General features: G+C 38.0%; 4 long non-coding RNA genes across 6 annotated transcripts; all 4 read right to left on the minus strand.

The window, feature by feature from the left end:
- Positions 1 to 649: 649 nt before the first annotated feature.
- Positions 650 to 8,786, minus strand: LOC125568011. 3 transcript variants are annotated; one of them, XR_007312000.1, is made up of 2 exons: positions 6,278 to 8,786; positions 650 to 1,098 (listed from the first exon to the last, which is right to left on the minus strand). It is a non-coding gene; the product is annotated as an uncharacterized LOC125568011 (long non-coding RNA). The 3 variants fall into 3 exon arrangements; XR_007312001.1 differs by lacking the exon at positions 650 to 1,098 and adding an exon at positions 2,495 to 2,626; XR_007311999.1 differs by lacking the exon at positions 650 to 1,098 and adding an exon at positions 5,327 to 5,458.
- Positions 8,787 to 9,940: 1,154 nt separating this feature from the next.
- Positions 9,941 to 14,817, minus strand: LOC125568012. Its single transcript, XR_007312002.1, has 3 exons — positions 12,309 to 14,817; positions 11,151 to 11,489; positions 9,941 to 10,072 (listed from the first exon to the last, which is right to left on the minus strand). It is a non-coding gene; the product is annotated as an uncharacterized LOC125568012 (long non-coding RNA).
- A 1,154-nt stretch (positions 14,818 to 15,971) lies between these two features.
- Positions 15,972 to 18,078, minus strand: LOC125568013. Its single transcript, XR_007312003.1, has 2 exons — positions 17,182 to 18,078; positions 15,972 to 16,103 (listed from the first exon to the last, which is right to left on the minus strand). It is a non-coding gene; the product is annotated as an uncharacterized LOC125568013 (long non-coding RNA).
- Positions 18,079 to 19,130: 1,052 nt separating this feature from the next.
- On the minus strand, positions 19,131 to 27,857 carry LOC125568009. Its single transcript, XR_007311997.1, has 5 exons — positions 25,349 to 27,857; positions 24,191 to 24,529; positions 20,693 to 21,031; positions 19,983 to 20,417; positions 19,131 to 19,506 (listed from the first exon to the last, which is right to left on the minus strand). It is a non-coding gene; the product is annotated as an uncharacterized LOC125568009 (long non-coding RNA).
- Between the last annotated feature and the right edge of the window lie 138 nt (positions 27,858 to 27,995).

Consider the following 27,995-nt stretch of genomic DNA (forward strand, 5'->3'; position numbering starts at 1 on the left):
ATTTAGATGTACTTGCCTCTGCTGCCCCTTAACATTTTGATATTATCCGAGATAGAGCCCCACAGTCCCACATAACCATCAGTACCAGTATGGGTGATATTATCCAAGATAGAGCCCCACAGTCCCACATAACCATCAGTACCAGTATGGGTGATATTATCCGAGATGGAGCCCCACAGTCCCACATAACCACCAGTACCAGTATGGGTGATTTCAAGAACTTGCTTAGACCTAATTTTATATGATGCTATAACAACTTTTTAACACTATATTCAACCGAAGTTCAGTCCAAGTTTGGTTCAATAACATACAAGATTAGTAATAGAAGCAGAGGTAAGCAATTTTCATTTCGCTCGTTCTTTAAATAACAGCCCATAGTTTGTTTTTGTAAACGTAATTGGTTAAATGTTTGTAGAAGTGTTTAACAGATAGAGTCAACATTAGCCATAGTTTATGCTTTTGTAGCCAGGAACTGAATTACAGGAAAGTTGTGGTACACCCAACACACACACAAATAGTGTATAAAATAAATAGTGTATGTACACTATTAGAGTAGTCTCGAATCAGGTGATTGACTAATGTAAGATCTTAATAAAGCCCCTGGGCTTGTATCATCATTCACTAAAAATAGTATAGAATAAACTTACAATATTAGAAATGAAATTTATTACTATTTTATACATTTTTTCAGCTAGCTTTTACTATTTTTAGTTTTTTTTATAGATAAGTAATTGTCTACTGTACATAAGCACTGAAGGGTGTCAGTTGTTTCTCATCTTCACCAAAACAAATTTTTCACATATTCTATACTTGAGTTTGCTATTATCATGTAACAGAAATCTGGTATATAGTACGAGACATAGATTTAAAAAAAAAAGTAAAACAGGCTTTCTATTGCAGACAATTGTATTTGTGGCATTGTGAGCATGTCCTACAAGATTTTATTATGAAGACTGTTAAAAGACTGGGCACTACTAAAGTACAGCTGACTGCTGCTATAGCTTCAAATGGAAAGACCCTCCTGTAATGTTGGGGGAGCACTACCACTAACACTTGTCTTTTACTAGATATGAGAAACTTGGCCAGTGCTTGATAATTCTGGAAAATAAAGTAAAAAAACATTAGCTTTATGCATTTCTGGTATGCCAGCACTATGCTTCTCTGTTGGGTAAACATTTGTATTACACGAGTCTGTGATATCCTTTTTATAGGTGTAGCCTAACCCAAACTAAAATTTCACTTTCTTGTCTGGGGATTTTTGTCCAGGTACGCCCTAAGCATTGCAAGATCCTCCGCCAGAGGAAGTAGATTAATTTTGTTGTATTTTCTCTCTCCGACAGAGGCTATAGACTTGGAAGATACCTGAAAATATATTAACACATTAGTTTCTTTTAGAATATCTTGAACGTCATTATCACTATTCTTTTTATAATCAGTATCAATGCTGAACTTTTTATATTTAAAAAAACATCAAATTAAGCCAAAAGTGTTAAATGCTGCGGTTGTAACTGACTACACTAATTTTAGGGCGGACCACAAGGATCTAACATAAGGTGGAATGAACAGATCCATACCTTTTGAGCCCACACTATATCCATGAGATGGAGGAAGTCCTGTGCCTCTCGGATAGCTGCATCATCTTGGCGCCTGAGCCCAGTTGCCCACTTCAGTGAAGTGCACTAGTGAAGTGCGCTAGGGATGGTGAAGATATGCCGGACATCACTAAAGCCGGCAACCCGCTTCACCCCCTCTTTTACCAGGGCGAAATTTGGGAAGTGATGAGTTCAGTCAGGCCATGTTGGCTCGGTTAATTTATTTTAACCTCGAGCACCAATCTGGCTATCTCCCGCATTTTGGTGCTCATATAAGTAGCCTGCCTCTCGCCATGCTGATCATAGAGGCAGTTCCCCATCTGTATTATTAGTTCATCGCGCTTGGCCACGAAGCCGGCCTCGTCACGCTCACAATACAATTTATTCACTTCACCGTATACAGATTTGATATATAGGTTGGCTGAAAATGAAATACAAAATCATAGACTCCAGCAGCATTCCCCTTCTATGTATCGTTTTTTTAATTAAAAGCATGAGAAGACATCCTTGCCGCCTCCTTTGCTATTTTCTTTGGAGGGTTATTACAGAGAAAATCTGCTTCTACGATTTCTTAGCGAAATCAAACCCCAGGATCTACTGCGTATATTTTCTGCACTGCACGACAAAGTCCTCCGTTTATCGTGTCCGAAAAGAATTGAAATGTCTGTTCATTAACTTGTTTATAATATTTATACCTTCTTTGTCTGTCCCATGCTGTTTAAACGCACACTTCTTTCTGTGCCTCCAAAGGTCGTCCCCCTTGTGAAACCCAAGGCACGACTTACAAGGGAGGTAGGCATACCACAATCAGTTGTCCTTCGCCTAAGCTCAGGACATTGCAATTGTGGTGATAATCACCAAGGAGCCGGAGCCTTTCGTGTTCTTTTACTTTGTTCTTTTTACTCGTTCCTGCAAGCTGGCAGGCCACTTCAGATTCCTTGGAATGTTGCCTTTTGATGTGCCTCGCAAGCTTCACCCCCTGGTACCCACAAAAAAGCCCACTTGCATTTGGTCTGTGGCAAAGGTGATACCAACTGTAAAAAAAAAATAAGGTGTTATTCATTATTTATTTTCCCTATAGCCAGGCCACACAAGAAAAAGGGGGTAAAATGTTTTTTTTTTTCACTTATTTTGTCTTGTTTTGAATTGCTTGTTTTGGAGCCTGAGTATTCTTATCTTAATATATTTAGCGAGAAGTGTGGTTTCAAATAAACCACGATTTATCGACTTGACGGTTGTTTTGGGAGCCGTTTTCTGCGTAGATAATCAGAGGTCAGATAAACATCTTCTTTTATTACAAATGCCATGAAGGCTTTTACAATTTTAACATAGAATCGTTTGTCAAATCTAAGTCAACTAGACTAATCCGCCACAACTCTGCCCTCGATCTCTTTGTTCTTAAATGTCGCACTCTATATCCATAAGATGGAGGAAGTCCTGTGCCTCTCGGATAGCTGCATCATCTTGGCGCCTGAGCCCAGTTGCCCACTTCAGTGAAGTGCACTAGTGAAGTGCGCTAGGGATGGTGAAGATATGCCGGACATCACTAAAGCCGGCAACCCGCTTCACCCCCTCTTTTACCAGGGCGAAATTTGGGAAGTGATGAGTTCAGTCAGGCCATGTTGGCTCGGTTAATTTATTTTAACCTCGAGCACCAATCTGGCTATCTCCCGCATTTTGGTGCTCATATAAGTAGCCTGCCTCTCGCCATGCTGATCATAGAGGCAGTTCCCCATCTGTATTATTAGTTCATCGTGCTTGGCCACGAAGCCGACCTCGTCACGCTCACAATACAATTTATTCACTTCACCGTATACAGATTTGATATATAGGTTGGCTGAAAATGAAATACAAAATCATAGACTCCAGCAGCATTCCCCTTCTATGTATCGTTTTTTTAATTAAAAGCATGAGAAGACATCCTTGCCGCCTCCTTTGCTATTTTCTTTGGAGGGTTATTACAGAGAAAATCTGCTTCTACGATTTCTTAGCGAAATCAAATCCCCAGGATCTACTGCGTATATTTTCTGCACTGCACGACAAAGTCCTCCGTTTACCGTGTCCGAAAAGAATTGAAATGTATGTTCATTAACTTGTTTATAATATTAATACCTTCTTTGTCTGTCCCATGCTGTTTAAACGCACACTTCTTTCTGTGCCTCCAAAGGTCGTCCCTCTTGTGAAACCCAAGGCACGACTTACAAGGGAGGTAGGCATACCACAATCAGTTGTTCTTCGCCTAAGCTCAGGACATTGCAATTGTGGTGATAATCACCGAGGAGCCGGAGCCTTTCGTGTTCTTTTACTTTGTTCTTTTTACTCGTTCCTGCAAGCTGGCAGGCCACTTCAGATTCCTTGGAATGTTGCCTTTTGATGTGCCTCGCAAGCTTCACCCCCTGGTACCCACAAAAAAGCCCACTTGCATTTGGTCTGTAGCAAAGGTGATACCAGCTGTAAAAAAAAATAAGGTGTTATTCATTATTTATTTACTCTATAGCCAGGCCACACAAGAAAAAGGGGTAAAAATGTTTTTTTTTTTCACTTATTTTGTCTTGTTTTGAATTGCTTGTTTTGGAGCCTGAGTATTCTTATCTTAATATATTTAGCGAGAAGTGTGGTTTCAAATAAACCACGATTTATCGACTTGACGGTTGTTTTGGGAGCCGTTTTCTGCGTAGATAATCAGAGGTCAGATAAACATCTTCTTTTATTACAAATGCCATGAAGGCTTTTACAATTTTAACATAGAATCGTTTGTCAAATCTAAGTCAACTAGACTAATCCGCCACAACTCTGCCCTCGATCTCTTTGTTCTTAAATGTCGCACTCTATATCCATAAGATGGAGGAAGTCCTGTGCCTCTCGGATAGCTGCATCATCTTGGCGCCTGAGCCCAGTTGCCCACTTCAGTGAAGTGCACTAGTGAAGTGCGCTAGGGATGGTGAAGATATGCCGGACATCACTAAAGCCGGCAACCCGCTTCACCCCCTCTTTTACCAGGGCGAAATTTGGGAAGTGATGAGTTCAGTCAGGCCATGTTGGCTCGGTTAATTTATTTTAACCTCGAGCACCAATCTGGCTATCTCCCGCATTTTGGTGCTCATATAAGTAGCCTGCCTCTCCCCATGCTGATCATAGAGGCAGTTCCCCATCTGTATTATTAGTTCATCGCGCTTGGCCACGAAGCCGACCTCGTCACGCTTACAATACAATTTATTCACTTCACCGTATACAGATTTAGTATATAGGTTGGCTGAAAATGAAATAAAAAATCATAGACTCCAGCAGCATTCCCCTTCTATGTATCGTTTTTTAATTAAAAGCATGAGAAGACATCCTTGCCGCCTCCTTTGCTATTTTCTTTGGAGGGTTATTACAGAGAAAATCTGCTTCTACGATTTCTTAGCGAAATCAAATCTCCAAGATCTACTGCGTATATTTTCTGCACTGCACGACAAAGTCCTCCGTTTACCGTGTCCGGAAAGAATTGAAATGTATGTTCATTAACTTGTTTATAATATTTATACCTTCTTCGTCTGTCCCATGCTGTTTAAACGCACACTTCTTTCTGTGCCTCCAAAGGTCGTCCCCCTTGTGAAACCCAAGGCACGACTTACAAGGGAGGTAGGCATACCACAATCAGTTGTCCTTCGCCTAAGCTCAGGACATTGCAATTGTGGTGATAATCACTGAGGAGCCGGAGCCTTTCGTGTTCTTTTACTTTGTTCTTTTTACTCGTTCCTGCAAGCTGGCAGGCCACTTCAGATTCCTTGGAATGTTGCCTTTTGATGTGCCTCGCAAGCTTCACCCCCTGGTACCCACAAAAAAGCCCACTTGCATTTGGTCTGTGGCAAAGTTGATACCAACTGTAAAAAAAAAAATAAGGTGTTATTCATTATTTATTTTCCCTATAGCCAGGCCACACAAGAAAAAGGGGTAAAAATGTTTTTTTTTTTCACTTATTTTGTCTTGTTTTGAATTGCTTGTTTTGGAGCCTGAGTATCCTTATCTTAATATATTTAGCGAGAAGTGTGGTTTCAAATAAACCACGATTTATCGACTTGACGGTTGTTTTGGGAGCCGTTTTCTGCGTAGATAATCAGATGTCAGATAAACATCTTCTTTTATTACAAATGCCATGAAGGCTTTTACAATTTTAACATAGAATCGTTTGTCAAATCTAAGTCAACTAGACTAATCCGCCACAACACTGCCCTCGATCTCTTTGTTCCTAAATGTCGCACTAAACTTTTTCCATCAAGCTACTTCAATCGTATCCCTAAACTGCGGAATAATCTATCTACGTCTACTCGCTCTGCTAGCTCACTTAACCAGTTTAAATCCTGTTTAACTTGCCACTACTTACCTGCGTTTACTAACAGCTACGACACAGATAACACTAACACCTGGAAATCCATTTGCCCTAAGTGCTCCTCTTCCCGCAACCTTACTGTCTCTTCTGCTCGTAACTGCTGCTACTAATGTCAATTTTATCACAATTTTATATTATTATTGTTACAAACCATATATTGTACATAGTTGTTAATATTTTACCTATCAATATCCTTATTTTATATATTTGCTCACATCATAGTTTAGTTAAATAGTTTTAGATTAGATTAGTTATTAATTATAGATATATATATGCAGAACTGCTGAGTACTTGAAAGTTGCAGTATCTTTACCAGTTTGACTTTGAACTTGTGTTGAGCTTGTCGGGGACAACCAAATAAACTCACTTATATTCTCTTTACTTTATTTCTTGATCACAAACTCTCCGTAGTAATAGTACACTCGCATCTCAACTCTAGGGGCACAACCCCCTTTTTTACCTATCTCGAATTACAACATGATCACATAACAAAACTAAATATGTAACGTAATACAGTATTATAAAGTAACGCAATCTTGCGGGTTTTCTACTTCCGGACACTTGGCCCGCCATCTAGCACGTGTGACATAAGAATCGCGTAGACTTTTAGGACGAGATCGGCCTTTATGCCGCTCGTATTTTCTTTGTAGGAACGTAAAACATCTCTAAGACTCTTTACAGAAAGTTTCTGAATGTCTTCTAACGAATTGAGATTGACATTTTGATAAACTAGAACCATTTTTGCCAAAAACTCAGCAATGACAACAATGTTTGTTTTGATTATGAGTCAACTCTCGCCTTGTTTTCATGTTTGTATCCAAGATGGCGGCGGGGACTGTGAATAGGACTATTCAGTCTCCTAATTTCTCACAGAACTATCCTGTCCATCTGCACTTTGTAATAATAAAAATATTTTATCCACTGTCGTTTAAATTCGGAACCGGAATATTTTATTGTGCGTTCTATAACTTTTAGTGTAACAAGCTAGAGTAATCACAAAAATTTATAATTAATCGCTCATAACTCATAAGTATCATATGCTTTACTTACTTGACTGTAAAATAAGTAGTTAATGCTCTATCCAAATTGACCAGGTATTTTTTATGCCACATGTGTTTACTTGGTATTTCAATCAGAGTATGATAAATGAATATAATTACATAATAAAAATTAGATACAAAAAAATAACCACTTGATAATATTCTAGGGGGGATCTAGCTTTTTGCTGATAGTAAAGGGATGTAATGTCCATTTCTACGTTTGGCTTTCTTACTCCCACAAAGAGAAAAATCACTTATATCTGATATTGAGATTAGGATATTATCATTGTTTCCCTCTGATTATTTGCAATTAGATGGTTATATCCCTCTTATCTTATTAGGATCTTCTAGATGTCTATTCAGATACCCTCCTTCCCTTTTCTGGACACCTTGATATTGTATTATTATCAGAAATTATCTTATTAGAACCTACTAGATGTCTATTTAGATGTACTTGCCTCTGCTGCCCCTTAACATTTTGATATTATCCGAGATAGAGCCCCACAGTCCCACATAACCATCAGTACCAGTATGGGTGATATTATCCGAGATAGAGCCCCACAGTCCCACATAACCATCAGTACCAGTATGGGTGATATTATCCGAGATGGAGCCCCACAGTCCCACATAACTACCAGTACCAGTATGGGTGATTTTAAGAACTTGCTTATACCTAATTTTATATGATGCTATAACAACTTTTTAACACTATATTCAACCGAAGTTCAGTCCAAGTTTGGTTCAATAACATACAAGATTAGTAATAGAAGCAGAGGTAAGCAATTTTCATTTCGCTCGTTCTTTAAATAACAGCCCATAGTTTGTTTTTGTAAACGTAATTGGTTAAATGTTTGTAAAAGTGTTTAACAGATAGAGTCAACATTAGTCATAGTTTATGCTTTTGTAGCCAGGAACTGAATTACAGGAAAGTTGTGGTACACCCAACACACACACAAATAGTGTATAAAATAAATAGTGTATGTACACTATAAGAGTAGTCTCGAATCAGGGGATTGACTAATGTAAGATCTTAATAAAGCCCCTGGGCTTGTATGATCATTCACTAAAAATAGTATAGAATAAACTTACAATATTAGAAATGAAATTTATTACTATTTTATACATTTTTTCAGCTAGCTTTTACTATTTTTAGTTTTTTTTATAGATAAGTAATTGTCTACTGTACATAAGCACTGAAGGGTGTCAGTTGTTTCTCATCTTCACCAAAACAAATTTTTCACATATTCTATACTTGAGTTTGCTATTATCATGTAACAGAAATCTGGTATATAGTACGAGACATAGATTTAAAAAAAAAAGTAAAACAGGCTTTCTATTGCAGACAATTGTATTTGTGGCATTGTGAGCATGTCCTACAAGATTTTATTATGAAGACTGTTAAAAGACTGGGCACTACTAAAGTACAGCTGACTGCTGCTATAGCTTCAAATGGAAAGACCCTCCTGTAATGTTGGGGGAGCACTACCACTAACACTTGTCTTTTACTAGATATGAGAAACTTGGCCAGTGCTTGATAATTCTGGAAAATAAAGTAAAAAAACATTAGCTTTATGCATTTCTGGTATGCCAGCACTATGCTTCTCTGTTGGGTAAACATTTGTATTACACGAGTCTGTGATATCCTTTTTATAGGTGTAGCCTAACCCAAACTAAAATTTCACTTTCTTGTCTGGGGATTTTTGTCCAGGTACGCCCTAAGCATTGCAAGATCCTCCGCCAGAGGAAGTAGATTAATTTTGTTGTATTTTCTCTCTCCGACAGAGGCTATAGACTTGGAAGATACCTGAAAATATATTAACACATTAGTTTCTTTTAGAATATCTTGAACGTCATTATCACTATTCTTTTTATAATCAGTATCAATGCTGAACTTTTTATATTTAAAAAAACATCAAATTAAGCCAAAAGTGTTAAATGCTGCGGTTGTAACTGACTACACTAATTTTAGGGCGGACCACAAGGATCTAACATAAGGTGGAATGAACAGATCCATACCTTTTGAGCCCACACTATATCCATGAGATGGAGGAAGTCCTGTGCCTCTCGGATAGCTGCATCATCTTGGCGCCTGAGCCCAGTTGCCCACTTCAGTGAAGTGCACTAGTGAAGTGCGCTAGGGATGGTGAAGATATGCCGGACATCACTAAAGCCGGCAACCCGCTTCACCCCCTCTTTTACCAGGGCGAAATTTGGGAAGTGATGAGTTCAGTCAGGCCATGTTGGCTCGGTTAATTTATTTTAACCTCGAGCACCAATCTGGCTATCTCCCGCATTTTGGTGCTCATATAAGTAGCCTGCCTCTCGCCATGCTGATCATAGAGGCAGTTCCCCATCTGTATTATTAGTTCATCGCGCTTGGCCACGAAGCCGGCCTCGTCACGCTCACAATACAATTTATTCACTTCACCGTATACAGATTTGATATATAGGTTGGCTGAAAATGAAATACAAAATCATAGACTCCAGCAGCATTCCCCTTCTATGTATCGTTTTTTTAATTAAAAGCATGAGAAGACATCCTTGCCGCCTCCTTTGCTATTTTCTTTGGAGGGTTATTACAGAGAAAATCTGCTTCTACGATTTCTTAGCGAAATCAAACCCCAGGATCTACTGCGTATATTTTCTGCACTGCACGACAAAGTCCTCCGTTTATCGTGTCCGAAAAGAATTGAAATGTCTGTTCATTAACTTGTTTATAATATTTATACCTTCTTTGTCTGTCCCATGCTGTTTAAACGCACACTTCTTTCTGTGCCTCCAAAGGTCGTCCCCCTTGTGAAACCCAAGGCACGACTTACAAGGGAGGTAGGCATACCACAATCAGTTGTCCTTCGCCTAAGCTCAGGACATTGCAATTGTGGTGATAATCACCAAGGAGCCGGAGCCTTTCGTGTTCTTTTACTTTGTTCTTTTTACTCGTTCCTGCAAGCTGGCAGGCCACTTCAGATTCCTTGGAATGTTGCCTTTTGATGTGCCTCGCAAGCTTCACCCCCTGGTACCCACAAAAAAGCCCACTTGCATTTGGTCTGTGGCAAAGGTGATACCAACTGTAAAAAAAAAAATAAGGTGTTATTCATTATTTATTTTCCCTATAGCCAGGCCACACAAGAAAAAGGGGGTAAAATGTTTTTTTTTTTCACTTATTTTGTCTTGTTTTGAATTGCTTGTTTTGGAGCCTGAGTATTCTTATCTTAATATATTTAGCGAGAAGTGTGGTTTCAAATAAACCACGATTTATCGACTTGACGGTTGTTTTGGGAGCCGTTTTCTGCGTAGATAATCAGAGGTCAGATAAACATCTTCTTTTATTACAAATGCCATGAAGGCTTTTACAATTTTAACATAGAATCGTTTGTCAAATCTAAGTCAACTAGACTAATCCGCCACAACTCTGCCCTCGATCTCTTTGTTCTTAAATGTCGCACTCTATATCCATAAGATGGAGGAAGTCCTGTGCCTCTCGGATAGCTGCATCATCTTGGCGCCTGAGCCCAGTTGCCCACTTCAGTGAAGTGCACTAGTGAAGTGCGCTAGGGATGGTGAAGATATGCCGGACATCACTAAAGCCGGCAACCCGCTTCACCCCCTCTTTTACCAGGGCGAAATTTGGGAAGTGATGAGTTCAGTCAGGCCATGTTGGCTCGGTTAATTTATTTTAACCTCGAGCACCAATCTGGCTATCTCCCGCATTTTGGTGCTCATATAAGTAGCCTGCCTCTCCCCATGCTGATCATAGAGGCAGTTCCCCATCTGTATTATTAGTTCATCGCGCTTGGCCACGAAGCCGACCTCGTCACGCTTACAATACAATTTATTCACTTCACCGTATACAGATTTAGTATATAGGTTGGCTGAAAATGAAATAAAAAATCATAGACTCCAGCAGCATTCCCCTTCTATGTATCGTTTTTTAATTAAAAGCATGAGAAGACATCCTTGCCGCCTCCTTTGCTATTTTCTTTGGAGGGTTATTACAGAGAAAATCTGCTTCTACGATTTCTTAGCGAAATCAAATCTCCAAGATCTACTGCGTATATTTTCTGCACTGCACGACAAAGTCCTCCGTTTACCGTGTCCGGAAAGAATTGAAATGTATGTTCATTAACTTGTTTATAATATTTATACCTTCTTCGTCTGTCCCATGCTGTTTAAACGCACACTTCTTTCTGTGCCTCCAAAGGTCGTCCCCCTTGTGAAACCCAAGGCACGACTTACAAGGGAGGTAGGCATACCACAATCAGTTGTCCTTCGCCTAAGCTCAGGACATTGCAATTGTGGTGATAATCACTGAGGAGCCGGAGCCTTTCGTGTTCTTTTACTTTGTTCTTTTTACTCGTTCCTGCAAGCTGGCAGGCCACTTCAGATTCCTTGGAATGTTGCCTTTTGATGTGCCTCGCAAGCTTCACCCCCTGGTACCCACAAAAAAGCCCACTTGCATTTGGTCTGTGGCAAAGTTGATACCAACTGTAAAAAAAAAAATAAGGTGTTATTCATTATTTATTTTCCCTATAGCCAGGCCACACAAGAAAAAGGGGTAAAAATGTTTTTTTTTTTCACTTATTTTGTCTTGTTTTGAATTGCTTGTTTTGGAGCCTGAGTATCCTTATCTTAATATATTTAGCGAGAAGTGTGGTTTCAAATAAACCACGATTTATCGACTTGACGGTTGTTTTGGGAGCCGTTTTCTGCGTAGATAATCAGATGTCAGATAAACATCTTCTTTTATTACAAATGCCATGAAGGCTTTTACAATTTTAACATAGAATCGTTTGTCAAATCTAAGTCAACTAGACTAATCCGCCACAACACTGCCCTCGATCTCTTTGTTCCTAAATGTCGCACTAAACTTTTTCCATCAAGCTACTTCAATCGTATCCCTAAACTGCGGAATAATCTATCTACGTCTACTCGCTCTGCTAGCTCACTTAACCAGTTTAAATCCTGTTTAACTTGCCACTACTTACCTGCGTTTACTAACAGCTACGACACAGATAACACTAACACCTGGAAATCCATTTGCCCTAAGTGCTCCTCTTCCCGCAACCTTACTGTCTCTTCTGCTCGTAACTGCTGCTACTAATGTCAATTTTATCACAATTTTATATTATTATTGTTACAAACCATATATTGTACATAGTTGTTAATATTTTACCTATCAATATCCTTATTTTATATATTTGCTCACATCATAGTTTAGTTAAATAGTTTTAGATTAGATTAGTTATTAATTATAGATATATATATGCAGAACTGCTGAGTACTTGAAAGTTGCAGTATCTTTACCAGTTTGACTTTGAACTTGTGTTGAGCTTGTCGGGGACAACCAAATAAACTCACTTATATTCTCTTTACTTTATTTCTTGATCACAAACTCTCCGTAGTAATAGTACACTCGCATCTCAACTCTAGGGGCACAACCCCCTTTTTTACCTATCTCGAATTACAACATGATCACATAACAAAACTAAATATGTAACGTAATACAGTATTATAAAGTAACGCAATCTTGCGGGTTTTCTACTTCCGGACACTTGGCCCGCCATCTAGCACGTGTGACATAAGAATCGCGTAGACTTTTAGGACGAGATCGGCCTTTATGCCGCTCGTATTTTCTTTGTAGGAACGTAAAACATCTCTAAGACTCTTTACAGAAAGTTTCTGAATGTCTTCTAACGAATTGAGATTGACATTTTGATAAACTAGAACCATTTTTGCCAAAAACTCAGCAATGACAACAATGTTTGTTTTGATTATGAGTCAACTCTCGCCTTGTTTTCATGTTTGTATCCAAGATGGCGGCGGGGACTGTGAATAGGACTATTCAGTCTCCTAATTTCTCACAGAACTATCCTGTCCATCTGCACTTTGTAATAATAAAAATATTTTATCCACTGTCGTTTAAATTCGGAACCGGAATATTTTATTGTGCGTTCTATAACTTTTAGTGTAACAAGCTAGAGTAATCACAAAAATTTATAATTAATCGCTCATAACTCATAAGTATCATATGCTTTACTTACTTGACTGTAAAATAAGTAGTTAATGCTCTATCCAAATTGACCAGGTATTTTTTATGCCACATGTGTTTACTTGGTATTTCAATCAGAGTATGATAAATGAATATAATTACATAATAAAAATTAGATACAAAAAAATAACCACTTGATAATATTCTAGGGGGGATCTAGCTTTTTGCTGATAGTAAAGGGATGTAATGTCCATTTCTACGTTTGGCTTTCTTACTCCCACAAAGAGAAAAATCACTTATATCTGATATTGAGATTAGGATATTATCATTGTTTCCCTCTGATTATTTGCAATTAGATGGTTATATCCCTCTTATCTTATTAGGATCTTCTAGATGTCTATTCAGATACCCTCCTTCCCTTTTCTGGACACCTTGATATTGTATTATTATCAGAAATTATCTTATTAGAACCTACTAGATGTCTATTTAGATGTACTTGCCTCTGCTGCCCCTTAACATTTTGATATTATCCGAGATAGAGCCCCACAGTCCCACATAACCATCAGTACCAGTATGGGTGATATTATCCGAGATAGAGCCCCACAGTCCCACATAACCATCAGTACCAGTATGGGTGATATTATCCGAGATGGAGCCCCACAGTCCCACATAACTACCAGTACCAGTATGGGTGATTTCAAGAACTTGCTTATACCTAATTTTATATGATGCTATAACAACTTTTTAACACTATATTCAACCGAAGTTCAGTCCAAGTTTGGTTCAATAACATACAAGATTAGTAATAGAAGCAGAGGTAAGCAATTTTCATTTCGCTCGTTCTTTAAATAACAGCCCATAGTTTGTTTTTGTAAACGTAATTGGTTAAATGTTTGTAAAAGTGTTTAACAGATAGAGTCAACATTAGTCATAGTTTATGCTTTTGTAGCCAGGAACTGAATTACAGGAAAGTTGTGGTACACCCAACACACACACAAATAGTGTATAAAATAAATAGTGTATGTACACTATAAGAGTAGTCTCGAATCAGGGGATTGACTAATGTAAGATCTTAATAAAGCCCCTGGGCTTGTATGATCATTCACTAAAAATAGTATAGAATAAACTTACAATATTAGAAATGAAATTTATTACTATTTTATACATTTTTTCAGCTAGCTTTTACTATTTTTAGTTTTTTTTATAGATAAGTAATTGTCTACTGTACATAAGCACTGAAGGGTGTCAGTTGTTTCTCATCTTCACCAAAACAAATTTTTCACATATTCTATACTTGAGTTTGCTATTATCATGTAACAGAAATCTGGTATATAGTACGAGACATAGATTTAAAAAAAAAAGTAAAACAGGCTTTCTATTGCAGACAATTGTATTTGTGGCATTGTGAGCATGTCCTACAAGATTTTATTATGAAGACTGTTAAAAGACTGGGCACTACTAAAGTACAGCTGACTGCTGCTATAGCTTCAAATGGAAAGACCCTCCTGTAATGTTGGGGGAGCACTACCACTAACACTTGTCTTTTACTAGATATGAGAAACTTGGCCAGTGCTTGATAATTCTGGAAAATAAAGTAAAAAAACATTAGCTTTATGCATTTCTGGTATGCCAGCACTATGCTTCTCTGTTGGGTAAACATTTGTATTACACGAGTCTGTGATATCCTTTTTATAGGTGTAGCCTAACCCAAACTAAAATTTCACTTTCTTGTCTGGGGATTTTTGTCCAGGTACGCCCTAAGCATTGCAAGATCCTCCGCCAGAGGAAGTAGATTAATTTTGTTGTATTTTCTCTCTCCGACAGAGGCTATAGACTTGGAAGATACCTGAAAATATATTAACACATTAGTTTCTTTTAGAATATCTTGAACGTCATTATCACTATTCTTTTTATAATCAGTATCAATGCTGAACTTTTTATATTTAAAAAAACATCAAATTAAGCCAAAAGTGTTAAATGCTGCGGTTGTAACTGACTACACTAATTTTAGGGCGGACCACAAGGATCTAACATAAGGTGGAATGAACAGATCCATACCTTTTGAGCCCACACTATATCCATGAGATGGAGGAAGTCCTGTGCCTCTCGGATAGCTGCATCATCTTGGCGCCTGAGCCCAGTTGCCCACTTCAGTGAAGTGCACTAGTGAAGTGCGCTAGGGATGGTGAAGATATGCCGGACATCACTAAAGCCGGCAACCCGCTTCACCCCCTCTTTTACCAGGGCGAAATTTGGGAAGTGATGAGTTCAGTCAGGCCATGTTGGCTCGGTTAATTTATTTTAACCTCGAGCACCAATCTGGCTATCTCCCGCATTTTGGTGCTCATATAAGTAGCCTGCCTCTCGCCATGCTGATCATAGAGGCAGTTCCCCATCTGTATTATTAGTTCATCGCGCTTGGCCACGAAGCCGGCCTCGTCACGCTCACAATACAATTTATTCACTTCACCGTATACAGATTTGATATATAGGTTGGCTGAAAATGAAATACAAAATCATAGACTCCAGCAGCATTCCCCTTCTATGTATCGTTTTTTTAATTAAAAGCATGAGAAGACATCCTTGCCGCCTCCTTTGCTATTTTCTTTGGAGGGTTATTACAGAGAAAATCTGCTTCTACGATTTCTTAGCGAAATCAAACCCCAGGATCTACTGCGTATATTTTCTGCACTGCACGACAAAGTCCTCCGTTTATCGTGTCCGAAAAGAATTGAAATGTCTGTTCATTAACTTGTTTATAATATTTATACCTTCTTTGTCTGTCCCATGCTGTTTAAACGCACACTTCTTTCTGTGCCTCCAAAGGTCGTCCCCCTTGTGAAACCCAAGGCACGACTTACAAGGGAGGTAGGCATACCACAATCAGTTGTCCTTCGCCTAAGCTCAGGACATTGCAATTGTGGTGATAATCACCAAGGAGCCGGAGCCTTTCGTGTTCTTTTACTTTGTTCTTTTTACTCGTTCCTGCAAGCTGGCAGGCCACTTCAGATTCCTTGGAATGTTGCCTTTTGATGTGCCTCGCAAGCTTCACCCCCTGGTACCCACAAAAAAGCCCACTTGCATTTGGTCTGTGGCAAAGGTGATACCAACTGTAAAAAAAAAATAAGGTGTTATTCATTATTTATTTTCCCTATAGCCAGGCCACACAAGAAAAAGGGGGTAAAATGTTTTTTTTTTTCACTTATTTTGTCTTGTTTTGAATTGCTTGTTTTGGAGCCTGAGTATTCTTATCTTAATATATTTAGCGAGAAGTGTGGTTTCAAATAAACCACGATTTATCGACTTGACGGTTGTTTTGGGAGCCGTTTTCTGCGTAGATAATCAGAGGTCAGATAAACATCTTCTTTTATTACAAATGCCATGAAGGCTTTTACAATTTTAACATAGAATCGTTTGTCAAATCTAAGTCAACTAGACTAATCCGCCACAACTCTGCCCTCGATCTCTTTGTTCTTAAATGTCGCACTCTATATCCATAAGATGGAGGAAGTCCTGTGCCTCTCGGATAGCTGCATCATCTTGGCGCCTGAGCCCAGTTGCCCACTTCAGTGAAGTGCACTAGTGAAGTGCGCTAGGGATGGTGAAGATATGCCGGACATCACTAAAGCCGGCAACCCGCTTCACCCCCTCTTTTACCAGGGCGAAATTTGGGAAGTGATGAGTTCAGTCAGGCCATGTTGGCTCGGTTAATTTATTTTAACCTCGAGCACCAATCTGGCTATCTCCCGCATTTTGGTGCTCATATAAGTAGCCTGCCTCTCGCCATGCTGATCATAGAGGCAGTTCCCCATCTGTATTATTAGTTCATCGTGCTTGGCCACGAAGCCGACCTCGTCACGCTCACAATACAATTTATTCACTTCACCGTATACAGATTTGATATATAGGTTGGCTGAAAATGAAATACAAAATCATAGACTCCAGCAGCATTCCCCTTCTATGTATCGTTTTTTTAATTAAAAGCATGAGAAGACATCCTTGCCGCCTCCTTTGCTATTTTCTTTGGAGGGTTATTACAGAGAAAATCTGCTTCTACGATTTCTTAGCGAAATCAAATCCCCAGGATCTACTGCGTATATTTTCTGCACTGCACGACAAAGTCCTCCGTTTACCGTGTCCGAAAAGAATTGAAATGTATGTTCATTAACTTGTTTATAATATTAATACCTTTTTTGTCTGTCCCATGCTGTTTAAACGCACACTTCTTTCTGTGCCTCCAAAGGTCGTCCCTCTTGTGAAACCCAAGGCACGACTTACAAGGGAGGTAGGCATACCACAATCAGTTGTTCTTCGCCTAAGCTCAGGACATTGCAATTGTGGTGATAATCACCGAGGAGCCGGAGCCTTTCGTGTTCTTTTACTTTGTTCTTTTTACTCGTTCCTGCAAGCTGGCAGGCCACTTCAGATTCCTTGGAATGTTGCCTTTTGATGTGCCTCGCAAGCTTCACCCCCTGGTACCCACAAAAAAGCCCACTTGCATTTGGTCTGTAGCAAAGGTGATACCAGCTGTAAAAAAAAATAAGGTGTTATTCATTATTTATTTACTCTATAGCCAGGCCACACAAGAAAAAGGGGTAAAAATGTTTTTTTTTTCACTTATTTTGTCTTGTTTTGAATTGCTTGTTTTGGAGCCTGAGTATCCTTATCTTAATATATTTAGCGAGAAGTGTGGTTTCAAATAAACCACGATTTATCGACTTGACGGTTGTTTTGGGAGCCGTTTTCTGCGTAGATAATCAGAGGTCAGATAAACATCTTCTTTTATTTTGATTATGAGTCAACTCTCGCCTCGTTTTCATGTTTGTACCCAAGATGGCGGCGGGGACTGTGAATAGGACTATTCAGTCTCCTAATTTCTCACAGAACTATCCTGTCCATCTGCACTTTGTAATAATCAAAATATTTTATCCACTGTCGTTTAACGTGCGTTCTATAACTTTTAGTGTAACAAGCTAGAGTAATCACAAAAATTTATAATTAATCGCTAATAACTCATAAGTATCATATGCTTTACTTAATTTACTGTAAAATAAGTAGTTAATGCTCAGAGTATGATAAATGATTTATAATTACATAATAAAAATTAGATAAAAAAAAAATAACCACTTGATAATATTCTAGGGGGGATCTAGCTTTTTGCTGATAGTAAAGGAATGAACTGTCCATTTCTACGTTTCGCTTTCTTACTCCCACAAAGAGAAAAATCACTTATATCTGATATTGAGATTAGGATATTATCATTGTTTCCCTCTGATTATTTGCAATTAGATGGTTATATCCCTCTTACCTTATTAGGATCTTCTAGATGTCTATTCAGATACCCTCCTTCCCTTTGCTGGACACCTTGATATTGTATTATTATGAGAAATTATCTTATTAGAACCTACTAGATGTCTATTTAGATGTACTTGCCTCTGCTGCCCCTTAACATTTTGATATTATCCGAGATAGAGCCCCACAGTCCCACATAACCATCAGTACCAGTATGGGTGATATTATCCAAGATAGAGCCCCACAGTCCCACATAACCATCAGTACCAGTATGGGTGATATTATCCGAGATGGAGCCCCACAGTCCCACATAACCACCAGTACCAGTATGGGTGATTTCAAGAACTTGCTTAGACCTAATTTTATATGATGCTATAACAACTTTTTAACACTATATTCAACCGAAGTTCAGTCCAAGTTTGGTTCAATAACATACAAGATTAGTAATAGAAGCAGAGGTAAGCAATTTTCATTTCGCTCGTTCTTTAAATAACAGCCCATAGTTTGTTTTTGTAAACGTAATTGGTTAAATGTTTGTAGAAGTGTTTAACAGATAGAGTCAACATTAGCCATAGTTTATGCTTTTGTAGCCAGGAACTGAATTACAGGAAAGTTGTGGTACACCCAACACACACACAAATAGTGTATAAAATAAATAGTGTATGTACACTATTAGAGTAGTCTCGAATCAGGTGATTGACTAATGTAAGATCTTAATAAAGCCCCTGGGCTTGTATCATCATTCACTAAAAATAGTATAGAATAAACTTACAATATTAGAAATGAAATTTATTACTATTTTATACATTTTTTCAGCTAGCTTTTACTATTTTTAGTTTTTTTTATAGATAAGTAATTGTCTACTGTACATAAGCACTGAAGGGTGTCAGTTGTTTTTCATCTTCACCAAAACAAATTTTTCACATATTCTATACTTGAGTTTGCTATTATCATGTAACAGAAATCTGGTATATAGTACGAGACATACATAAAAAAAAAAGTAAAACAGGCTTTCTATTGCAGACAATTGTATTTGTGGCATTGTGAGCATGTCCTACAAGATTTTATTATGAAGACTGTTGAAAGAGTGGGCACTACTAAAGTACAGCTGACTGCTGCTATAGCTTCAAATGGAAAGACCCTCCTGTAATGTTGGGGGAGCACTACCACTAACACTTGTCTTTTACTAGATATGAGAAACTTGGCCAGTGCTTGATAATTCTGGAAAATAAATTAAAAAAACATTAGCTTTATGCATTTCTGGTATGCCAGCACTATGCTTCTCTGTTGGGTAAACATTTGTATTACACGAGTCTGTGATATCCTTTTTATAGGTGTAGCCTAACCCAAACTAAAATTTCACTTTCTTGTCTGGGGATTTTTGTCCAGGTACGCCCTAAGCATTGCAAGATCCTCCGCCAGAGGAAGTAGATTAATTTTGTTGTATTTTCTCTCTCCGACAGAGGCTATGGACTTGGAAGATACCTGAAAATATATTAACACATTAGTTTCTTTTAGAATATCTTGAACGTCATTATCACTATTCTTTTTATAATCAGTATCAATGCTGAACTTTTTATATTTAAAAAAACATCAAATTAAGCCAAAAGTGTTAAATGCTGCGGTTGTAACTGACTACACTAATTTTAGGGGGGACCACAAGGATCTAACATAATGTGGAATGAACAGATCCATACCTTTTGAGCCCACTCTATATCCATAAGATGGAGGATAGCTGCATCATCTTGGCGCCTGAGCCCAGTTGCCCACTTCAGTGAAGTGCACTAGTGAAGTGCACTAGTGAAGTGCGCTAGGGATGGTGAAGATATGCTGGACACCACTAAAGCCGGCAACCCGCTTCACCCCCTCTTTTACCAGGGCGAAATTTCGGGAAGTGATGAGTTCAGTCAGGCCATGTTGGCTCGGTTCATTTATTTTGACCTCGAGCACCAATCTGGCTATCTCCCGCATTTTGGTGCTCATATAAGTAGCCTGCCTCTCGCCATGCTGATCATAGAGGCAGTTCCCCATCTGTATTATTAGTTCATCGTGCTTGGCCACGAAGCCGACCTCGTCACGCTCACAATACAATTTATTCACTTCACCGTATACAGATTTGGTATATAGGTTGGCTGAAAATGAAATACAAAATCATAGACTCCAGCAGCATTCCCCTTCTATGTATCGTTTTTTTAATTAAAAGCATGAGAAGACATCCTTGCCGCCTCCTTTGCTATTTTCTTTGGAGGGTTATTACAGAGAAAATCTGCTTCTACGATTTCTTAGCGAAATCAAATCCCCAGGATCTACTGCGTATATTTTCTGCACTGCACGACAAAGTCCTCCGTTTACCGTGTCCGAAAAGAATTGAAATGTATGTTCATTAACTTGTTTATAATATTTATACCTTCTTTGTCTGTCCCATGCTGTTTAAACGCACACTTCTTTCTGTGCCTCCAAAGGTCGTCCCCCTTGTGAAACCCAAGGCACGACTTACAAGGGAGGTAGGCATACCACAATCAGTTGTCCTTCGCCTAAGCTCAGGACATTGCAATTGTGGTGATAATCACCGAGGAGCCGGAGCCTTTCGTGTTCTTTTACTTTGTTCTTTTTACTCGTTCCTGCAAGCTGGCAGGCCACTTCAGATTCCTTGGAATGTTGCCTTTTGATGTGCCTCGCAAGCTTCACCCCCTGGTACCCACAAAAAAGCCCACTTGCATTTGGTCTGTGGCAAAGGTGATACCAACTGTAAAAAAAAAAAATAAGGTGTTATTCATTATTTATTTTCCCTATAGCCAGGCCACACAAGAAAAAGGGGTAAAAATGTTTTTTTTTTCACTTATTTTGTCTTGTTTTGAATTGCTTGTTTTGGAGCCTGAGTATCCTTATCTTAATATATTTAGCGAGAAGTGTGGTTTCAAATAAACCACGATTTATCGACTTGACGGTTGTTTTGGGAGCCGTTTTCTGCGTAGATAATCAGAGGTCAGATAAACATCTTCTTTTATTTTGATTATGAGTCAACTCTCGCCTCGTTTTCATGTTTGTACCCAAGATGGCGGCGGGGACGGTGAATAGGACTATTCAGTCTCCTAATTTCTCACAGAACTATCCTGTCCATCTGCACTTTGTAATAATCAAAATATTTTATCCACTGTCGTTTAACGTGCGTTCTATAACTTTTAGTGTAACAAGCTAGAGTAATCACAAAAATTTATAATTAATCGCTAATAACTCATAAGTATCATATGCTTTACTTAATTTACTGTAAAATAAGTAGTTAATGCTCAGAGTATGATAAATGATTTATAATTACATAATAAAAATTAGATACAAAAAAAATAACCACTTGATAATATTCTAGGGGGGATCTAGCTTTTTGCTGATAGTAAAGGAATGAACTGTCCATTTCTACGTTTCGCTTTCTTACTCCCACAAAGAGAAAAATCACTTATATCTGATATTGAGATTAGGATATTATCATTGTTTCCCTCTGATTATTTGCAATTAGATGGTTATATCCCTCTTACCTTATTAGGATCTTCTAGATGTCTATTCAGATACCCTCCTTCCCTTTGCTGGACACCTTGATATTGTATTATTATGAGAAATTATCTTATTAGAACCTACTAGATGTCTATTTAGATGTACTTGCCTCTGCTGCCCCTTAACATTTTGATATTATCCGAGATAGAGCCCCACAGTCCCACATAACCATCAGTACCAGTATGGGTGATATTATCCAAGATAGAGCCCCACAGTCCCACATAACCATCAGTACCAGTATGGGTGATATTATCCGAGATGGAGCCCCACAGTCCCACATAACCACCAGTACCAGTATGGGTGATTTCAAGAACTTGCTTAGACCTAATTTTATATGATGCTATAACAACTTTTTAACACTATATTCAACCGAAGTTCAGTCCAAGTTTGGTTCAATAACATACAAGATTAGTAATAGAAGCAGAGGTAAGCAATTTTCATTTCGCTCGTTCTTTAAATAACAGCCCATAGTTTGTTTTTGTAAACGTAATTGGTTAAATGTTTGTAGAAGTGTTTAACAGATAGAGTCAACATTAGCCATAGTTTATGCTTTTGTAGCCAGGAACTGAATTACAGGAAAGTTGTGGTACACCCAACACACACACAAATAGTGTATAAAATAAATAGTATGTACACTATTAGAGTAGTCTCGAATCAGGTGATTGACTAATGTAAGATCTTAATAAAGCCCCTGGGCTTGTATCATCATTCACTAAAAATAGTATAGAATAAACTTACAATATTAGAAATGAAATTTATTACTATTTTATACATTTTTTCAGCTAGCTTTTACTATTTTTAGTTTTTTTTATAGATAAGTAATTGTCTACTGTACATAAGCACTGAAGGGTGTCAGTTGTTTTTCATCTTCACCAAAACAAATTTGTCACATATTCTATACTTGAGTTTGCTATTATCATGTAACAGAAATCTGGTATATAGTACGAGACATAAATTTAAAAAAAAAGTAAAACAGGCTTTCTATTGCAGACAATTGTATTTGTGGCATTGTGAGCATGTCCTACAAGATTTTATTATGAAGACTGTTGAAAGAGTGGGCACTACTAAAGTACAGCTGACTGCTGCTATAGCTTCAAATGGAAAGACCCTCCTGTAATGTTGGGGGAGCACTACCACTAACACTTGTCTTTTACTAGATATGAGAAACTTGGCCAGTGCTTGATAATTCTGGAAAATAAATTAAAAAAACATTAGCTTTATGCATTTCTGGTATGCCAGCACTATGCTTCTCTGTTGGGTAAACATTTGTATTACACGAGTCTGTGATATCCTTTTTATAGGTGTAGCCTAACCCAAACTAAAATTTCACTTTCTTGTCTGGGGATTTTTGTCCAGGTACGCCCTAAGCATTGCAAGATCCTCCGCCAGAGGAAGTAGATTAATTTTGTTGTATTTTCTCTCTCCGACAGAGGCTAGGGACTTGGAAGATACCTGAAAATATATTAACACATTAGTTTCTTTTAGAATAGCTTGAAAGTCATTATCACTATTCTTTTTATAATCAGTATCAATGCTGAACTTTTTATATTTAAAAAAACATCAAATTAAGCCAAAAGTGTTAAATGCTGCGGTTGTAACTGACTACACTAATTTTAGGGCGGACCACAAGGATTTAACATAAGGTGGAATGAACAGATCCATACCTTTTGAGCCCACTCTATATCCATAAGATGGAGGATAGCTGCATCATCTTGGCGCCTGAGCCCAGTTGCCCACTTCAGTGAAGTGCACTAGTGAAGTGCGCTAGGGATGGTGAAGATATGCCGGACATCACTAAAGCCGGCAACCCGCTTCACCCCCTCTTTTACCAGGGCGAAATTTGGGAAGTGATGAGTTCAGTCAGGCCATGTTGGCTCGGTTAATTTATTTTAACCTCGAGCACCAATCTGGCTATCTCCCGCATTTTGGTGCTCATATAAGTAGCCTGCCTCTCCCCATGCTGATCATAGAGGCAGTTCCCCATCTGTATTATTAGTTCATCGCGCTTGGCCACGAAGCCGACCTCGTCACGCTTACAATACAATTTATTCACTTCACCGTATACAGATTTAGTATATAGGTTGGCTGAAAATGAAATAAAAAATCATAGACTCCAGCAGCATTCCCCTTCTATGTATCGTTTTTTAATTAAAAGCATGAGAAGACATCCTTGCCGCCTCCTTTGCTATTTTCTTTGGAGGGTTATTACAGAGAAAATCTGCTTCTACGATTTCTTAGCGAAATCAAATCTCCAGGATCTACTGCGTATATTTTCTGCACTGCACGACAAAGTCCTCCGTTTACCGTGTCCGGAAAGAATTGAAATGTATGTTCATTAACTTGTTTATAATATTTATACCTTCTTCGTCTGTCCCATGCTGTTTAAACGCACACTTCTTTCTGTGCCTCCAAAGGTCGTCCCCCTTGTGAAACCCAAGGCACGACTTACAAGGGAGGTAGGCATACCACAATCAGTTGTCCTTCGCCTAAGCTGAGGACATTGCAATTGTGGTGATAATCACCGAGGAGCCGGAGCCTTTCGTGTTCTTTTACTTTGTTCTTTTTACTCGTTCCTGCAAGCTGGCAGGCCACTTCAGATTCCTTGGAATGTTGCCTTTTGATGTGCCTCGCAAGCTTCACCCCCTGGTACCCACAAAAAAGCCCACTTGCATTTGGTCTGTGGCAAAGTTGATACCAACTGTAAAAAAAAAAATAAGGTGTTATTCATTATTTATTTTCCCTATAGCCAGGCCACACAAGAAAAAGGGGTAAAAATGTTTTTTTTTTTCACTTATTTTGTCTTGTTTTTAATTGCTTGTTTTGGAGCCTGAGTATCCTTATCTTAATATATTTAGCGAGAAGTGTGGTTTCAAATAAACCACGATTTATCGACTTGACGGTTGTTTTGGGAGCCGTTTTCTGCGTAGATAATCAGATGTCAGATAAACATCTTCTTTTATTACAAATGCCATGAAGGCTTTTACAATTTTAACATAGAATCGTTTGTCAAATCTAAGTCAACTAGACTAATCCGCCACAACACTGCCCTCGATCTCTTTGTTCCTAAATGTCGCACTAAACTTTTTCCATCAAGCTACTTCAATCGTATCCCTAAACTGCGGAATAATCTATCTACGTCTACTCGCTCTGCTAGCTCACTTAACCAGTTTAAATCCTGTTTAACTTGCCACTACTTACCTGCGTTTACTAACAGCTACGACACAGATAACACTAACACCTGGAAATCCATTTGCCCTAAGTGCTCCTCTTCCCGCAACCTTACTGTCTCTTCTGCTCGTAACTGCTGCTACTAATGTCAATTTTATCACAATTTTATATTATTATTGTTACAAACCATATATTGTACATAGTTGTTAATATTTTACCTATCAATATCCTTATTTTATATATTTGCTCACATCATAGTTTAGTTAAATAGTTTTAGATTAGATTAGTTATTAATTATAGATATATATATGCAGAACTGCTGAGTACTTGAAAGTTGCAGTATCTTTACCAGTTTGACTTTGAACTTGTGTTGAGCTTGTCGGGGACAACCAAATAAACTCACTTATATTCTCTTTACTTTATTTCTTGATCACAAACTCTCCGTAGTAATAGTACACTCGCATCTCAACTCTAGGGGCACAACCCCCTTTTTTACCTATCTCGAATTACAACATGATCACATAACAAAACTAAATATGTAACGTAATACAGTATTATAAAGTAACGCAATCTTGCGGGTTTTCTACTTCCGGACACTTGGCCCGCCATCTAGCACGTGTGACATAAGAATCGCGTAGACTTTTAGGACGAGATCGGCCTTTATGCCGCTCGTATTTTCTTTGTAGGAACGTAAAACATCTCTAAGACTCTTTACAGAAAGTTTCTGAATGTCTTCTAACGAATTGAGATTGACATTTTGATAAACTAGAACCATTTTTGCCAAAAACTCAGCAATGACAACAATGTTTGTTTTGATTATGAGTCAACTCTCGCCTTGTTTTCATGTTTGTATCCAAGATGGCGGCGGGGACTGTGAATAGGACTATTCAGTCTCCTAATTTCTCACAGAACTATCCTGTCCATCTGCACTTTGTAATAATAAAAATATTTTATCCACTGTCGTTTAAATTCGGAACCGGAATATTTTATTGTGCGTTCTATAACTTTTAGTGTAACAAGCTAGAGTAATCACAAAAATTTATAATTAATCGCTCATAACTCATAAGTATCATATGCTTTACTTACTTGACTGTAAAATAAGTAGTTAATGCTCTATCCAAATTGACCAGGTATTTTTTATGCCACATGTGTTTACTTGGTATTTCAATCAGAGTATGATAAATGAATATAATTACATAATAAAAATTAGATACAAAAAAATAACCACTTGATAATATTCTAGGGGGGATCTAGCTTTTTGCTGATAGTAAAGGGATGTAATGTCCATTTCTACGTTTGGCTTTCTTACTCCCACAAAGAGAAAAATCACTTATATCTGATATTGAGATTAGGATATTATCATTGTTTCCCTCTGATTATTTGCAATTAGATGGTTATATCCCTCTTATCTTATTAGGATCTTCTAGATGTCTATTCAGATACCCTCCTTCCCTTTTCTGGACACCTTGATATTGTATTATTATCAGAAATTATCTTATTAGAACCTACTAGATGTCTATTTAGATGTACTTGCCTCTGCTGCCCCTTAACATTTTGATATTATCCGAGATAGAGCCCCACAGTCCCACATAACCATCAGTACCAGTATGGGTGATATTATCCGAGATAGAGCCCCACAGTCCCACATAACCATCAGTACCAGTATGGGTGATATTATCCGAGATGGAGCCCCACAGTCCCACATAACTACCAGTACCAGTATGGGTGATTTCAAGAACTTGCTTATACCTAATTTTATATGATGCTATAACAACTTTTTAACACTATATTCAACCGAAGTTCAGTCCAAGTTTGGTTCAATAACATACAAGATTAGTAATAGAAGCAGAGGTAAGCAATTTTCATTTCGCTCGTTCTTTAAATAACAGCCCATAGTTTGTTTTTGTAAACGTAATTGGTTAAATGTTTGTAAAAGTGTTTAACAGATAGAGTCAACATTAGTCATAGTTTATGCTTTTGTAGCCAGGAACTGAATTACAGGAAAGTTGTGGTACACCCAACACACACACAAATAGTGTATAAAATAAATAGTGTATGTACACTATAAGAGTAGTCTCGAATCAGGGGATTGACTAATGTAAGATCTTAATAAAGCCCCTGGGCTTGTATGATCATTCACTAAAAATAGTATAGAATAAACTTACAATATTAGAAATGAAATTTATTACTATTTTATACATTTTTTCAGCTAGCTTTTACTATTTTTAGTTTTTTTTATAGATAAGTAATTGTCTACTGTACATAAGCACTGAAGGGTGTCAGTTGTTTCTCATCTTCACCAAAACAAATTTTTCACATATTCTATACTTGAGTTTGCTATTATCATGTAACAGAAATCTGGTATATAGTACGAGACATAGATTTAAAAAAAAAAGTAAAACAGGCTTTCTATTGCAGACAATTGTATTTGTGGCATTGTGAGCATGTCCTACAAGATTTTATTATGAAGACTGTTAAAAGACTGGGCACTACTAAAGTACAGCTGACTGCTGCTATAGCTTCAAATGGAAAGACCCTCCTGTAATGTTGGGGGAGCACTACCACTAACACTTGTCTTTTACTAGATATGAGAAACTTGGCCAGTGCTTGATAATTCTGGAAAATAAAGTAAAAAAACATTAGCTTTATGCATTTCTGGTATGCCAGCACTATGCTTCTCTGTTGGGTAAACATTTGTATTACACGAGTCTGTGATATCCTTTTTATAGGTGTAGCCTAACCCAAACTAAAATTTCACTTTCTTGTCTGGGGATTTTTGTCCAGGTACGCCCTAAGCATTGCAAGATCCTCCGCCAGAGGAAGTAGATTAATTTTGTTGTATTTTCTCTCTCCGACAGAGGCTATAGACTTGGAAGATACCTGAAAATATATTAACACATTAGTTTCTTTTAGAATATCTTGAACGTCATTATCACTATTCTTTTTATAATCAGTATCAATGCTGAACTTTTTATATTTAAAAAAACATCAAATTA

This window comes from Nematostella vectensis, chromosome 6 (assembly GCF_932526225.1).
Source record: "Nematostella vectensis chromosome 6, jaNemVect1.1, whole genome shotgun sequence".
In the NCBI taxonomy this organism is placed as follows: domain Eukaryota; kingdom Metazoa; phylum Cnidaria; class Anthozoa; order Actiniaria; family Edwardsiidae; genus Nematostella; species Nematostella vectensis.